Here is an 18,109-nt window from a genome sequence, read left to right as displayed (position 1 = left end):
AGAAAACAAGCTTAGAAGTGCTATATGTAATTCACAAACACTCCTTTTCTATTATGAAGTAACAGCATAAAACAGCATTATATTATTTCTTTAAAATTATTAAACCTTTGCAGTATACTATTAAAACAGATAATATAATCTTTCCACTGTTTCCCTGCACAATCACTGAATCTACCAAATTGCTACAGATTGCTACTGCACATTTTAGTACACCTGCAGAAAAGACACAGCAGAATAAATGCAGCATTTCTGGGATTGCAATCATTGCCTTACAAAGGATCTACTGTGGAATCTCAGCAATTAAATAATCCACACTAAATTGTATGAATTTCACTGTGAATTCTGCTTTGGAAATTCTGCAGACTTAGGCTTGGGCCAAGGATCGCGCGGTGCAAACTGTTGGTTCGCAACATAAAGCAGGTGAATGGGGTCACACTGCAACCAGCAAGGTAGTTTGACAGAGTCAAGCAAGTCACAAAAAGTCGGAATATCCACAGCTAGATGTGAAATCTGCAGCTCCAGACAGTTTTAGCTGAAGATTTTCTGTACAATGTGTGGATGAGATTTTATAATATACTGTCTCTGTAATGCTCCGATGATTTAAACCCGACCAAGTATGAGAGCACCGTAAATGGCAAAGTCAACACAATCTATTAACCAGTACCAGAATTTGACCTTGCATGAGCAACATAAGCTAAAAAAACACATAGGTGATGATACATCAAAGTGTTTTTGCTACAAAATTTGGTGAAAATTAAATTTAATAGCTGCTTCATTTTTGTGTAACATGAAATTGCACCGAAAGTATGCAAGTTTGTCCGTTTTCATGTCAGTTTCAAGCAGCTCCGCCAAGGTGGGCAATGCTGGAAAGAACCTGGGGCAGGAGAGTGTGTGGCTAGGCCAGCATGTCAGTCTCAAAGGATTGGCAATGTTTCGTATGCCAAAAATGTTACTCTAGTCCCACATTGGAGTAACACTTCTAGCAAGGTGCACAGAGGCACACGCCACTGATAAAGCTAGCCAAGATCTTAATGAATTTCACGTGTCTCATTCCTGCACGCCTGTGTACATTAAATATTTGCATTCGTAGAATCCATTTTTCTCAGACTAAACTGGACTTTCACTTACAAATGTCTGACTACCCAAATGCAAAAAAATAATTGTTGTTTAAACCATTTTGACCATTATTTCACTTTTACCCACTGTGCATTTGTTTTAGAGAACATACCAGAGAATGCACTATTGTCAATAGAGGTCATTCGTCGATTGAGGATTAATTTATCAGTAATTTCGGTCCCTCAAATATTTTCAGTTACAAAATAAGCCTCTGATTTAGTATTGATGGGAGCAGGTTTTCTCTTAGATTAGTCTGAATTTTATGAAATATGGATTTAAGACAGTATATGTCATAGAAAATATTGAAAATCCTCGAGGTCCCTCATATCCCCCCTCCCTCCCTTTTTTCTTTCCTCTACCACTTGCCATAAGAAAATAGGAGCTGGCACTCCAAGCTGCCTTTATGTAAGTGCTCAAAGAGATGTGAGGCAGCTTAAAGGGCACCTGTCACCACGTTTTTGGAAGATGGGATAAAAATAGCATTAAATAGGGGCAGAGGTGGGCGTTACATTAGTGTGTTTGTTATGCGTTTATTACCCACCTATGCTGCCGAAATACCTTTGCAGGGCCGGTTTTAGGCAAAGTGGGGCCCTAGGCAAAAGTTTAAAATGGGGCCCCAAATGCTAACATATTGCACCAACAGAAACATTTTGGTTGTAGCTACATGCGCTGATTTCAGGCCACTAAACGAGCGTGATCAACAATATTGAAGTCATTCGCCACTTGTTTCCAGCCTCTTTACACTGGCTGGGGACAGAATGATCACTAGTAAATAGTGTTGAGCATTCCGATACCGCAAGTATCGGGTATCGGCCGATACTTGCGGGTATCGGAATTCCGATACCGAGATCCGATACTTTTGTGGTATCGGGTATCGGTATCGAAACAACATTAATGTAAAAATGTGTAAAAGAGAGAATTAAAATAAAAAAAATATTGCTATACTCACCTCTCCGACGCAGCCTGGACCTCAGCGAGGGAACCGGCAGCGTTGTTTGCTTAAAATTCGCGCGTTTACTTCCTTACGTGAAGTCCCGGCTTGTGATTGGTCGCGTCGCCCATGTGGCCGCGACGCGACCAATCACAGCAAGCCGTGACGTAATTTTAGGTCCTTCAGGCTTTTAAAATTACGTTCTGGCTTGTGATTGGTCGCGTCGCGGTCACATGGGCGACGCGACCAATCACAGCAAGCTGTGACGTAATTTTAGGTCCTTCAGGATTTTAAAATTACGTTCTGGCTTGTGATTGGTCGCGTCGCCCATGTGACCGCGACGCGACCAATCACAAGCCGTGACGTCACGGGAGGCAGGACACGCGCGCATTTTAAAATGCGCGCGTGTCCTGCCTCCCGTGACGTCACGGCTTGTGATTGGTCGCGTCGCCCATGTGACCGTGACGCGACCAATCACAAGCCAGAACGTAATTTTAAAATCCTGAAGGACCTAAAATTACGTCACGGCTTGCTGTGATTGGTCGCGTCGCGGCCACAGGGGCGACGCGACCAATCACAAGCCGGGACTTCACGTAAGGAAGTAAACGCGCGAATTTTAAGCAAACAACGCTGCCGGTTCCCTCGGTGAGGTCCAGGCTTCGTCGGAGAGGTGAGTATAGCAATATTTTTTATTTTAATTCTTTCTTTTACACATTAATATGGATCCCAGGGCCTGAAGGAAAGTTTCCTCTTCTTCAGACCCTGAGAACCATCAGGAATACCGTCCGATACTTGAGTCCCATTGACTTGTATTGGTATCGGGTATCGGTATCGGATTGGATCCGATACTTTGCCGGTATCGGCCGATACTTTCCGATACCGATACTTTCAAGTATCGGACGGTATCGCTCAACACTACTAGTAAATCAATCTGTCCCCATACAGTATCATCTTAGCAGAATATCTGCAGTTTTAACTGGGCGATGTGCTGATGAGAACAATGATTTTTGTTCCGGCATATACTGTACATACATACACCGTACATACACACAGATACACATACCGTACATACACACACACAGACATACACATTACATGCATACACACATACAGTTATATACACATATAGTATACACATACCGTACATACACACAAATACACATACATACACCGTATGTACACACAGATACACATACAAATACAGTATATGCAAACACATACATATATCATACATACAAACAGATACACATACATATACCATCATACATACACATACCGTACATACATGCATATACCGTACATTCACACAAATGCCGTACACACATATACCGTACATACACACAGATACACACACATATACCGTACATACACAGTTATATACAGTACATATAGTACACACATACCGTACATACATATAAAATACACCCAAATGCACATACCGTACATACATACATATACCGTACATGCATACACACACATACCGAACATACAGATACACATACACGTACCGTACATACACACATACAGTATATACACATACCGTACACACATATACATACACATATACTGTATGTACATGCACATAAACATACATATATACCATATATCCATACAAATTATTGCACATACACAGATACACACATACTGTACATGCATACACACACAGCCATACAACTATACCATATACATACACACATATACTGTACATACACAGATACACACACAGATAGAAACATACACATAGATACACACAGATGCACACATGCATATACAAGCATATACATACATACATACTAATCTTGTATAGGTGATCAGATGAGCCCTGCAGGTCAGTTCAGCTGGAGAGGGCTGCAGACCCCACTGTGGGGGATGGGGCACAGAGCAGGCAGCACTGATATCGGCCCCCTGCTGCTGCCGTGCTGTCCCCTGCAGTGAGCTCCTCCCCATCTCTTCTCTGTGAGGTGCAGCCTGCTCTGAACAGAACAGTGGAGGGAGCAGAAGAAGTCCTGCTCTTCCTCCATGATGGCTCTATGTGCTGTGCAGCTGGGGCCCCTGACTGTAGGTGAGCACTCACCATTGGGACGCTCCATGCAGGGGGACAGACGGCAGCCAGTGAGCGCTCTCCTCAGTCTGGTCACTGTGAGGTAAGGAAAGCGTTCATTGGCCAGCGTCTCTCCCTGCATGACACGCCCCCTTTTTGATCTCCTGCACTTCGCGCCCCGCTCTCTCCCCGACACTCGGTGTTCCATGATTACAGGAGGGAGTGAGAGGGGCCCGATCCTGCATGATACCGGGCCTGCCTGCAGGGGCCCCCCTCCACCTCTGGGCCCCAGAGCAGTGCCATCAACAGTATGTCTGCCCCTGGCTGGGGGCCCCTAGGGCAGCGGGGGCCCCAGGCAGCTGCCTAGTCTGCCTGCCCCTAACGCCGGCCCTGTACCTTTGCAAAGTCTCCGTTTTCGCCTGTCAATCAGGCTGGTCTGGTCAAAAGGGCGTGGTGTCTTCCCCCAGATGCGAACTCTGCTTCAGGAAAATGGCCGCCGCGATCTCCATCTCCGCACGCGCGGCATCCCGCGGCCATTTTCCTGAAGCCGCGGCCAGCAGAGCACCGCTTCTGCGCACGCGCGGCCAAAGGAAGATGGCCGCCCCCACCAATCACCAATGAAATAGTGCACATCGCGCTCTTTTAACTCCCCTGTGCAGTGGATTCGGGACCTTGGGCATGCGCAAACCAGTACGCCACCAACGGAATACTAAGCAAGATCTGGGGGAAGACAACACGCCCTTTTGACCAGACCAGCCTGATTGACAGGCGAAAACGGAGACTTTGCAAAGGTATTTTGGCAGCTTCGGTGGGTAATAAACGCATAACAAACACACTAATGTAACGCCCACCTCTGCCCCTATTTAACGCTATTTTTATCCCATCTTCCAAAAACGTGGTGACAGGTGCCCTTTAATTAACATGCAAGGAATCCTCTTTATGCACAGGTGACCGAAGAGGATGTGTGTTGTCCATAGAGAGAGAGACAGGAAAAGTCTTATTAGTTTTTGAGTGGATTAAAGGGAGATCTCAACCTTTACCAGTGGCCATGGTCACTGCAGTTACAATCAGCAGCTCAGACAGTGTGTCTCCGGGAGAAATATACATCTCATTAATATCGGATGAATAAAAATTCCAATATTCTATATTTTCTCCCTGTCTGAGCTGCTTATTGTAACTGCAGTGACCATGGCCATTTGTAAAGGGTATGAGATCTCCCTTTAATCCCATAATAAGACTTTTCCTGTCTCTCTCTATGGACAATACACATAATCATAACGAGAAAAAAATTTGAAATGCCAGAATTTCTAGTTGCTGCAATATTGCAATAAAATGCAATAACAGGCGATCAAAAGATTGCATACACCCCAAAATGGTATCAATAAAAATGTCAGCTCAGCACACAAAAAATAAGCCCTCACCCACCCCAGATCATGAAAAATGGAGATGCAACGGGTCTCGGAAAATGGCTCTCATTTATTTGAGCAGTCGTGGCAAGCCATTGGTACTTGGTAATCACATTGCAGGGAGCTGATGGGAGGTAAGAACAGTGCGCCACCTCGGGCCACACACTGTAAATGCCACCATCAGAAAGTGACAGCAGCATGCAACAGGTTAACAACCATGGGCGAGTTCTGCACCACTTGTGCCTGTTAGGGTATGTTTCCACGGTCAGTATTCACTGCGGATTGAATGCTGCGTACAGCCGCAGCGTCCAAATGTTACAGCATAGTGGATGGGATCTTACGAAATCACATCTCCACTTTGCGTGCAGGAACACCTCCGGCTTCCCTGCGTATACGCACATGCGGCGCGTCTTTCTAGAACACAGCATGTCAATTTATCTTGCGGAGAAGCTCAGTCTCCACAAGATAAATATCACAGTCCAATGTATAGGATGCTGTGATTCCGCATGGTTCAATGAACACATGCGGAATCACGGCTCATACAAAAGCGGGCAGCACTTTGGACGGAGCTGAATCCAAAGCACTGCCGATACGAACCATGGAGACATACCCTTAGAAGCAGATGATAGCTGAATAACAAAGCACTCATCTGCCGGGAATGGTGCAGGCTCCTCAAATAGGAATAAATATTTTTCATAGGTATCAATGTAACTTCGCATGTCATCATAATGTCCAAGTGAGAAAGCATTGGGCGTTTTGTTATTCTTTATGACACTTATCTCTATCTTGTGCTATACAACTCTTAATACGTGATATGAATTACAAGGCTATAACATAAATGGAGACAGGACATGGAAGGAAGGGATGGCCGCAACTTTACTGCATTTTAGGGTTTACGATACTGCCAATGTTCGTTGCCCTGGCATAAGCAGTTGTCACGTGGAAAAGCACAGGTTATTCGTTCCAGTACCTGTCAGCAGGCTCACGCCTAGGTTATTTTCTTAGAGTCTTTATAGATTTAATAGAGCAATTTTACAGCAATGTTCACTATGTATTCCTGACAGGTCTAGAGCTGGGCATATACCAGGTTTGTGACTTATGAATGTTAAATAAACATGAGCTGCATTTCAACATTACTATTCATAAATTTAATAGGTGCCCTGCATTACATCAGCTGCTGAGCATGAGCCACAGTCGTGTATCTGAGGTGTTTAGGCTATGAGAATGATGACGTTACTGAGTACTTCTTCTAAATATTTTCTTTTTAATGTTTGAGTAAATGTTCGACCGACCCATTGGGAGTTATGTTGGGTATGAGTTTTTCAATGGGGCTGGGTAAATCTAAAGCATATATAGTACATGGGCTTTAAACACGTGTATATTCATGGAGAACCTACCTAAAGGCCTAAGCACCTTTGCACAGAGCTGGTACAGCCACCATTAATTGCTGTACTGGCTTCATTGGGTGCCATATGTGCAGAAAAATTCTACCATAGAGATGAACCATAAATAGATGTATGCATGGATTTGTGGGTATTAACATATATATCATATTTCACTGACAGAAACAAATATGTATAAAATCATTTTGGCTTCATGTGCTCTCAAGTCATGTGTTATCTACCTTATTTATATAGCATGTATTTCATGTATGCTTATTCTACTAAAAATATAAAAACAAATGTAATCTTCAAGAAAAACTAACATTTGTTTTTAAGTTAATAATTTTCTGGGCATTGTAAAGAGATGAATTTTTGAAAAAAATCTTCATCACATAATTTTGCTTCCTTCTCTCCCAAACACTATGCTGCAGTGCTGTTTCAATACCCAGTCCATGCTCCTTTACAAGCTGCGTTTAACAGCTGCTCAACAATACTGTTATGAGTCTGTTGTCAGATGTCTCAGGATCAAGGGCTCCTTTCCTGTCCTTAACTCTAGGGGCACCCTACCTCACCCTGTTCCCCAGATTACTTCTGATGGTGAAGACCTCGGGGCCACGTAGCTTGACTTAGCTTCTGAATCTGCCATCTGTCTGTACCCTTCCCCATCCAGGGAAAAAGAGAGAAGTAATTTACCATAATACACTAGCAAGACTAACAAGGTAATGCAGGGATAAAGGAAAATACCAATCATACAAATATACTCACACAAACAACAGAGGTAAACTCTGGGGAGTGGAGGATGGGGTAAAACCAAAAGTATGAGAAGGAAGGGAATTGGCACACAAGCAAAACCTGGTAACAGTCTCAGATAAATCCACCAAAATCCTTCTCAAACATCAACAGCAAACTACCAAGAGGGCAATGTGTGCTTGCCATGGCCCAGAATAAATACTAGAGGGGAGTGGCCAATATTGAACAGCTGGGAGCTTTCATGCAGAAAAGCTAAAATAATAAAATAAACTAGGCAAGTTTGGTATCACCGTAATTGTATTGATATATTTACCACACAATGTTCGCTGTAAAAACAATTCCATAAACACAATGTTAGAATTGTGTTTTTTTTCACAATTTCAAAGCACTTTGAATTTTTTTACAGTACACTATGTGGTACAATGAATGGTGTAATTCAAAAGTTCAACTCGTCCTGCAAAAAACAAGTCCTCATAGATCTATATTGACAGAAAAATTAAAAAAAAAGTTATGGCTTTTGGAAGAAGAGGAAGAAAAACAAAACTGAAAAAATTGAAATTTGCTGTGACAGGAAGATGTTAAATAAAATCACACAGTCAATGGATTAAGGGGTTAACAACAACTGTGCACTATTAGGGTGAATTCTAGTGATGAACGAGTATACTTATTACTTGGGTTACCCCGAGCACGCTCGTGTGGACTGCGAGTATTTTGGCGTGCTCAGAGATTTAGTTTCCCTCACCGCAGCTGCATGATTTGCGACTGCTAGACCGCCTGAATACATGTGGGGGTTGCCTGTTTGTTAAGGAATTCCCACATGTAATCAGCCTGTCTACCAGCCACAAATCATGCAGCTGCAGTGACAAAAACTAAATCTCCAAGGATGCCAAAATACTCGGAGACCACCTGAGCATGCTCGGGGAAACCCCAGTAATGAGTACACTCGCTCATCACTAGTAAATCCTCATTAAGCAGATTTAAGCAGATTTGCTGCTGAAAGTCATTTTTTTACTGCAATGGCTTTGTTTCTAAATCATGGGCAAGGTTTTATGGAAGCTGCTTTTAGATAAATGGGACAATTGCAGAAATGTATTCAATAAATCACATGTAAATTGATTATTAGGGATTATTAAAGGGGTATTCCCATCTCCAAGATCCTATCCCAATATGTAGTAGGTGGAATATTAATAATATTAGCAAATATCTCCAATTAGAAATGTACCATATATCCTCGAGTACAAGCCAAGCATTTCAGCACATTTTTTTGTGCTGAAAAAGCCCCCTCAGCTTATACTCGAGTGAGGTGTCCAGAAGATGGAGTGAGAGCTTCAGCGGTGGAGAGGCGTGTTATGAACTGGTGGCCTAAGAGCAGCATGAGACGTACTCTGGAGAAGGTGGTACCTGTACTGACCGCAGACCCTGAACTTAACACCGCAACTAGAAGTAGCCATGGAATGTACCTAGCGCTCCCTAGACATCTCGACACAGCCGGAGGACTAATTACCCCTAGAGATAGAAAAGGGAAAACTATCTTGCCTCAGAGAAAATCCCCAAAAGATAAGCAGCCCCCCACAAATATTGACTGTGAGAGGAGAGGGAAAAAACATACACAGACGGAAATGAAATTTAGCAAAGGAGGCCACTTCTAGCTAAATAGAAAGGATAGGACAGAGTACTATGCGGTCAGTATTAAAACACTAGAAAATATCCACCACAGAAAATACAAAATCTCCACAGCTAACTAAAGACATGGAGGGTATATCTGCATCTCCAGAGATACCAGCTTGGCTAAACAAATCCTTATACAAACCAAGCTGGACAAGACAAAAACATGGAAAAGAACTGAACAATAAGGCCACAACATGTGGACAGCAAAAATCAAGGCCAGAACTTATCTTTGTTGAAATGAACTGCAAAGCAGAAGAGACCAGGCAGGCATGTGAATCCTCCAGGAACAATGGGCAACTGGCACTGACTAAAGGGTGAAGCAAGACTAAATAGCCCAGTCCAGATTGCAAAAAGTGAACACACCTGATAAATGCTGCGATTCAGAGACAGCAGCGCTACCACTTACAACCACCGGAGGGAGCCCAAGAGCAGAATTCACAACAGTACCCCCCCCCTTGAGGAGGGGTCACCGAACCCTCACCAGAGCCCCCAGGCCGATCCGGACAAGCCAAATGAAAGGCACGAACCAAATCATCAGCATGAACTTCGGAGGCAACAACCCAAGAATTATCCTCCTGGCCATACCCCTTCCACTTGACAAGATACTGAAGCTTCCGCCTCGAAAAGCGAGAATCCAAAATCTTCTCCACCACATACTCCAACTCCCCATCAATCAACACCGGGGCAGGAGGATCAACAGAGGGAACAACGGGCACCACATATTTCCACAACAAAGATCTATGAAAAACGTTATGGATGGAAAAAGAAGCTGGAAGGGCAAAACGAAAAGACACTGGATTGATAATCTCAGAAATCCTATAAGGGCCAATAAACCGAGGTTTAAACTTAGGGGATGAAACCTTCATAGGGACATGACGGGAAGACAACCAGACCAAATCCCCAACCCGAAGCCGGGAACTGTTATGGTTCTCAATGGCAAGAGAACATAGCCCAGCAAACATAAGAACTAGCTCTTGGAAGGATGGAAACTAAACTGACCATGAACTAAACCTGCCGCACAACTAACAGTAGCCGGGTAGCGTAGCCTGCGTTTTATCCCTAGACGCCCAGCGCCGGCCGGAGGACTAACTAATCCTGGCAGAGGAAAATATAGTCCTGGCTCACCTCTAGAGAAATTTCCCCGAAAGGCAGACAGAGGCCCCCACAAATATTGGCGGTGATTTTAGATGAAATGACAAACGTAGTATGAAAATAGGTTTAGCAAAATTGAGGTCCGCTTACTAGATAGCAGGAAGACAGAAAGGGCACTTTCATGGTCAGCTGAAAACCCTATCAAAACACCATCCTGAAATTACTTTAAGACTCTAGTATTAACTCATAACATCAGAGTGGCAATTTCAGATCACAAGAGCTTTCCAGACACAGAAACGAAACTACAGCTGTGAACTGGAACAAAATGCAAAAACAAACAAGGACAAAAGTCCAACTTAGCTGGGAGTTGTCTAGCAGCAGGAACATGCACAGAAAGGCTTCTGATTACAATGTTGACCGGCATGGAAGTGACAGAGGAGCAAGGCTAAATAGCGAATCCCACATCCTGATGGAAACAGGTGAACAGAGAGGATGACGCACACCAGTTCAATTCCACCAGTGGCCACCGGGGGAGCCCAAAATCCAATTTCACAACAGTACCCCCCCCTCAAGGAGGGGGCACCGAACCCTCACCAGAACCACCAGGGCGATCAGGATGAGCCCTATGAAAGGCACGGACCAAATCGGAGGCATGAACATCAGAGGCAGTCACCCAAGAATTATCCTCCTGACCGTATCCCTTCCATTTGACCAGATACTGGAGTTTCCGTCTGGAAACACGGGAGTCCAAGATTTTTTCCACAACGTACTCCAACTCGCCCTCAACCAACACCGGAGCAGGAGGCTCAACGGAAGGCACAACCGGTACCTCATACCTGCGCAATAATGACCGATGAAAAACATTATGAATAGAAAAAGATGCAGGGAGGTCCAAACGGAAGGACACAGGGTTAAGAATCTCCAATATCTTGTACGGGCCGATGAACCGAGGCTTAAACTTGGGAGAAGAAACCCTCATAGGGACAAAACGAGAAGACAACCACACCAAGTCCCCAACACAAAGCCGAGGACCAACCCGACGCCGGCGGTTGGCAAAAAGCTGAGTCTTCTCCTGGGACAACTTCAAATTGTCCACTACCTGCCCCCAAATCTGATGCAACCTCTCCACCACAGCATCCACTCCAGGACAATCCAAAGATTCCACCTGACCAGAAGAAAATCGAGGATGAAACCCCGAATTACAGAAAAAGGGAGACACCAAGGTGGCAGAGCTGGCCCGATTATTGAGGGCAAACTCCGCTAAAGGCAAAAAAGCAACCCAATCATCCTGATCTGCAGACACAAAACACCTCAAATATGTCTCCAAGGTCTGATTCGTCCGCTCGGTCTGGCCATTAGTCTGAGGATGGAAAGCAGACGAGAAAGACAAATCTATGCCCATCCTAGCACAGAATGCTCGCCAAAATCTAGACACGAATTGGGTACCTCTGTCAGAAACGATATTCTCCGGAATACCATGCAAACGGACCACATTTTGAAAAAACAGAGGAACCAACTCGGAAGAAGAAGGCAACTTAGGCAGGGGAACCAAATGGACCATCTTAGAGAAACGATCACACACCACCCAGATGACAGACATCTTCTGAGAAACAGGAAGATCCGAAATAAAATCCATCGAGATGTGCGTCCAGGGCCTCTTCGGGATAGGCAAGGGCAACAACAATCCACTAGCCCGAGAACAACAAGGCTTGGCCCGAGCACAAACGTCACAAGACTGCACGAAGCCTCGCACATCTCGAGACAGGGAAGGCCACCAGAAGGACCTTGCCACCAAATCCCTGGTACCAAAGATTCCAGGATGACCTGCCAACGCAGAAGAATGAACCTCAGAAATGACTTTACTGGTCCAATCATCAGGAACAAACAGTCTACCAGGTGGGCAACGATCAGGTCTATCCGCCTGAAACTCCTGCAAGGCCCGCCGCAGGTCTGGAGAAACGGCAGACAATATCACTCCATCCTTAAGGATACCTGTAGGTTCAGAATTACCAGGGGAGTCAGGCTCAAAACTCCTAGAAAGGGCATCCGCCTTAACATTCTTAGAACCCGGCAGGTAGGACACCACAAAATTAAACCGAGAGAAAAACAACGACCAGCGCGCCTGTCTAGGATTCAGGCATCTGGCGGACTCAAGATAAATTAGATTTTTGTGGTCAGTCAATACCACCACCTGATGTCTAGCCCCCTCAAGCCAATGACGCCACTCCTCAAAAGCCCACTTCATGGCCAAAAGCTCCCGATTCCCAACATCATAATTCCGCTCGGCGGGCAAAAATTTACGTGAGAAAAAAGCACAAGGTCTCATCACGGAGCAATCGGAACTTCTCTGCGACAAAACCGCCCCAGCTCCGATTTCAGAAGCGTCGACCTCAACCTGAAAAGGAAGAGCAACATCAGGCTGACGCAACACAGGGGCGGAAGAAAAGCGGCGCTTAAGCTCCCGAAAGGCCTCCACAGCAGCAGGGGACCAATCAGCAACATCAGCACCCTTCTTAGTCAAATCAGTCAATGGTTTAACAACATCAGAAAAACCAGCAATAAATCGACGATAAAAGTTAGCAAAGCCCAAAAATTTCTGAAGACTCTTAAGAGAAGAGGGTTGCGTCCAATCACAAATAGCCTGAACCTTGACAGGATCCATCTCGATGGAAGAGGGGGAAAAAATATATCCCAAAAAGGAAATCTTTTGAACCCCAAAAACGCACTTAGAACCCTTCACACACAAGGAATTAGACCGCAAAACCTGAAAAACCCTCCTGACCTGCTGGACATGAGAGTCCCAGTCATCCGAAAAAATCAAAATATCATCCAGATACACAATCATAAATTTATCCAAATAATCACGGAAAATGTCATGCATAAAGGACTGAAAGACTGAAGGGGCATTTGAAAGACCAAAAGGCATCACCAAATACTCAAAGTGGCCCTCGGGCGTATTAAATGCGGTTTTCCACTCATCCCCCTGCTTAATTCGCACCAAATTATACGCCCCACGGAGATCTATCTTAGAGAACCACTTGGCCCCCTTTATGCGAGCAAACAAATCAGTCAGCAGTGGCAACGGATATTGATATTTAACCGTGATTTTATTCAAAAGCCGATAATCAATGCACGGCCTCAAAGAGCCATCTTTCTTAGCCACAAAGAAAAAACCGGCTCCTAAGGGAGATGACGAAGGACGAATATGTCCCTTTCCCAAGGACTCCTTTATATATTCTCGCATAGCAGCATGTTCAGGCACAGACAGATTAAATAAACGACCCTTAGGGTATTTACTACCCGGAATCAAATCTATGGCACAATCGCACTCCCGGTGCGGAGGTAATGAACCAAGCTTAGGTTCTTCAAAAACGTCACGATATTCAGTCAAGAATTCAGGAATCTCAGAGGGAATAGATGATGAAATGGAAACCACAGGTACGTCCCCATGCGTCCCCTTACATCCCCAGCTTAACACAGACATAGCTTTCCAGTCAAGGACTGGGTTATGAGATTGCAGCCATGGCAATCCAAGCACCAACACATCATGTAGGTTATACAGCACAAGAAAGCGAATAATCTCCTGGTGATCCGGATTAATCCGCATAGTTACTTGTGTCCAGTATTGTGGTTTATTGCTAGCCAATGGGGTGGAGTCAATCCCCTTCAGGGGTATAGGAGTTTCAAGAGGCTCCAAATCATACCCACAGCGTTTGGCAAAGGACCAATCCATAAGACTCAAAGCGGCGCCAGAGTCGACATAGGCATCCGCGGTAATAGATGATAAAGAACAAATCAGGGTCACAGATAGAATAAACTTAGACTGCAAAGTGCCAATTGAAACAGACTTATCAAGCTTCTTAGTACGCTTAGAGCATGCTGATATAACATGAGTTGAATCACCGCAATAGAAGCACAACCCATTTTTTCGTCTAAAATTCTGCCGTTCACTTCTGGACAGAATTCTATCACATTGCATATTCTCTGGCGTCTTCTCAGTAGACACCGCCAAATGGTGCACAGGTTTGCGCTCCCGCAGACGCCTATCGATCTGGATAGCCATTGTCATGGACTCATTCAGACCCGCAGGCACAGGGAACCCCACCATAACATCCTTAACGGCATCAGAGAGACCCTCTCTGAAATTCGCCGCCAGGGCGCACTCATTCCACTGAGTAAGCACAGCCCATTTACGGAATTTCTGGCAGTATATTTCAGCTTCGTCTTGCCCCTGAGATAGGGACATCAAGGCCTTTTCCGCCTGAAGTTCTAACTGAGGTTCCTCATAAAGCAACCCCAAGGCCAGAAAAAACGCATCCACATTGAGCAACGCAGGATCCCCTGGAGCCAATGCAAAAGCCCAATCCTGAGGGTCGCCCCGGAGCAAGGAAATCACAATCCTGACCTGCTGAGCAGGATCTCCAGCAGAGCGAGATTTCAGGGACAAAAACAACTTGCAATTATTTTTGAAATTTTGAAAGCAAGATCTATTCCCCGAGAAAAATTCAGGCAAAGGAATTCTAGGTTCAGATATAGGAACATGAACAACAAAATCTTGTAAATTTTGAACTTTCGTGGTGAGATTATTCAAACCTGCAGCTAAACTCTGAATATCCATTTTAAACAGGTGAACACAGAGCCATTCCAGGATTAGAAGGAGAGAGAGAGAGAAAGGCTGCAATATAGGCAGACTTGCAAGAGATTCAATTACAAGCACACTCAGAACTGAAGGAAAAAAAAAAAAAATCTTCAGCAGACTTCTCTTTTCTCTCCTTTCTCTGTCAATTAATTTAACCCTTTGTGGCCGGTCAAACTGTTATGGTTCTCAATGGCAAGAGAACATAGCCCAGCAAACATAAGAACTAGCTCTTGGAAGGATGGAAACTAAACTGACCATGAACTAAACCTGCCGCACAACTAACAGTAGCCGGGTAGCGTAGCCTGCGTTTTATCCCTAGACGCCCAGCGCCGGCCGGAGGACTAACTAATCCTGGCAGAGGAAAATATAGTCCTGGCTCACCTCTAGAGAAATTTCCCCGAAAGGCAGACAGAGGCCCCCACAAATATTGGCGGTGATTTTAGATGAAATGACAAACGTAGTATGAAAATAGGTTTAGCAAAATTGAGGTCCGTTTACTAGATAGCAGGAAGACAGAAAGGGCACTTTCATGGTCAGCTGAAAACCCTATCAAAACACCATCCTGAAATTACTTTAAGACTCTAGTATTAACTCATAACATCAGAGTGGCAATTTCAGATCACAAGAGCTTTCCAGACACAGAAACGAAACTACAGCTGTGAACTGGAACAAAATGCAAAAACAAACAAGGACAAAAGTCCAACTTAGCTGGGAGTTGTCTAGCAGCAGGAACATGCACAGAAAGGCTTCTGATTACAATGTTGACCGGCATGGAAGTGACAGAGGAGCAAGGCTAAATAGCGACTCCCACATCCTGATGGAAACAGGTGAACAGAGAGGATGACGCACACCAGTTCAATTCCACCAGTGGCCACCGGGGGAGCCCAAAATCCAATTTCACAACAGGGAACCAACACACCGACGACGGTTTGCAAAACGTTGAGCCCCCTCCTGAGACAACACCAAATTGTCAACAACATGAGCCCAAATTTGTTGCAATCTGTCAACCACAGAGTCCACCCCAGGACAATCAGAAGGTTCAACCTGCCCCGAAGAAAAACGAGGATGAAAGCCAGAGTTACAAAAGAAGGGTGAAACCAATGTAGCAGAACTAGCCCGATTATTAAGGGCAAACTCGGCCAATGGCAAGAAAGCCACCCAATCATCCTGATCAGCAGACACAAAGCATCTCAAATAAGTTTCCAAAGTCTGATTAGTTCGCTCGGTTTGGCCATTTGTCTGAGGATGAAATGCGGAAGAAAAAGACAAATCAATGCCCAGCTTAGTACAAAAGGCACGCCAAAACCTAGAGACAAACTGGGAACCTCTGTCGGACACAATATTCTCCGGAATACCATGCAAACGAACCACATGCTGAAAAAACAAAGGAACCAAATCAGAAGAGGAAGGCAACTTAGGCAAAGGCACCAAATGAACCATCTTAGAAAACCGGTCACAAACCACCCAGATAACCAACATCCTCTGGGAAACAGGAAGATCCGAAATAAAATCCATAGAAATATGCGTCCAAGGCCTCTCAGGGACCGGCAAAGGCAAAAGCAACCCACTAGCGCGGGAACAGCAAGGCTTGGCCCGCGCGCAAGTCCCACAGGACTGCACAAAAGAGCGCACATCTCGTGATAAAGAAGGCCACCAAAAAGACCTACCAACCAAATCTCTGGTACCAAAAATACCAGGATGGCCAGCCAACACAGAACAGTGAACCTCCGAAATCACTCTACTAGTCCATTTATCAGGAACGAACAGTTTCCCCACAGGACAGCGGTCAGGTTTATCAGCCTGAAATTCCTGAAGAACCCGTCGTAAATCAGGGGAGATGGCAGAAAGAATCACCCCTTCCTTCAGAATACCGACCGGCTCAAGGACCCCAGGAGAATCAGGCAAAAAGCTCCTAGAGAGGGCATCAGCCTTAACATTCTTAGAACCCGGAAGATACGAGACCACAAAATTAAAACGGAGAAAAACAGGGACCATCGGGCCTGTCTAGGATTCAGCCGTTTCGCAGACTCGAGATAAATCAGATTCTTATGATCGGTCAAGACCACAATACGGTGCTTGGCCCCCTCAAGCCAATGTTGCCACTCCTCAAATGCCCACTTCATAGCCAACAACTCACGATTGCCGACATCATAATTGCGTTCCGCAGGCGAAAACTTTCGAGAAAAGAAGGCACACGGTTTCATCAAGGAACCATCGGAATTCCTCTGAGACAAAACGGCCCCTGCCCCAATCTCAGAAGCGTCAACCTCAACCTGAAAAGGAAGAGAAACATCTGGCTGACGCAACACAGGGGCAGAAGTAAATCGGCGTTTAAGCTCCTGAAAGGCAGAAACAGCCGCAGAGGACCAATTCGTCACATCAGCGCCTTTCTTCATCAAATCGGTCAGTGTGTTTAACCACACTGGAGAAGTTGGCAATGAAACGGCGATAAAAGTTAGCAAAGCCCAAAAATTTCTAAAGGCTCTTCACTGATGTGGGCTTGATCCAATCATGAATGGCCTGAACCTTAACCGGATCCATTTCTATAGATGAGGGAGAAAAAATGAAGCCCAAAAAAGAAATCTTCTGTACTCCAAAGAGGCACTTAGACCCCTTCACAAACAAGGCATTATCACGAAGGATCTGAAACACCATCCTGACTTGCTTCACATGAGACTCCCAATCATCGGAAAAAATTAAGATGTCATCCAAATATACAATCATGAATTTATCAAGATAATTCCGAAATATATCATGCATGAAGGACTGAAACACAGATGGAGCATTAGAGAGTCCGAATGGCATCACAAGGTATTCAAAATGGCCTTCGGGCGTATTAAACGCAGTTTTCCATTCGTCACCCTGCTTAATACGAACAAGATTATATGCCCCTCGAAGGTCAATCTTAGTAAACCAACTAGCCCCCTTAATCCTAGCAAACAGATCAGAAAGCAAAGGCAAAGGGTATTGGAATTTGACCGTGATCTTATTCAAGAGGCGATAATCAATACAGGGTCTCAAGGAGCCATCTTTTTTGGCAACAAAAAAAAAACCTGCTCCCAATGGTGAAGAAGATGGCCGAAT

At 44.7% G+C, this 18,109-nt stretch overlaps 1 protein-coding gene across 1 annotated transcript in view; it reads right to left on the bottom strand.

Annotated features, from left to right (window-relative positions):
- LOC143783273 (uncharacterized) overlaps positions 1-18,109 on the bottom strand; it is a 143,779-nt gene that overhangs the window by 106,047 nt on the left and 19,623 nt on the right. The window lies entirely within an intron of this gene.

The sequence above is a fragment of the Ranitomeya variabilis genome, chromosome 6 (genome assembly GCF_051348905.1).
Source record: "Ranitomeya variabilis isolate aRanVar5 chromosome 6, aRanVar5.hap1, whole genome shotgun sequence".
NCBI lineage: Eukaryota > Metazoa > Chordata > Amphibia > Anura > Dendrobatidae > Ranitomeya > Ranitomeya variabilis.
This window is presented reverse-complemented; position numbering and strand designations above follow the sequence as displayed.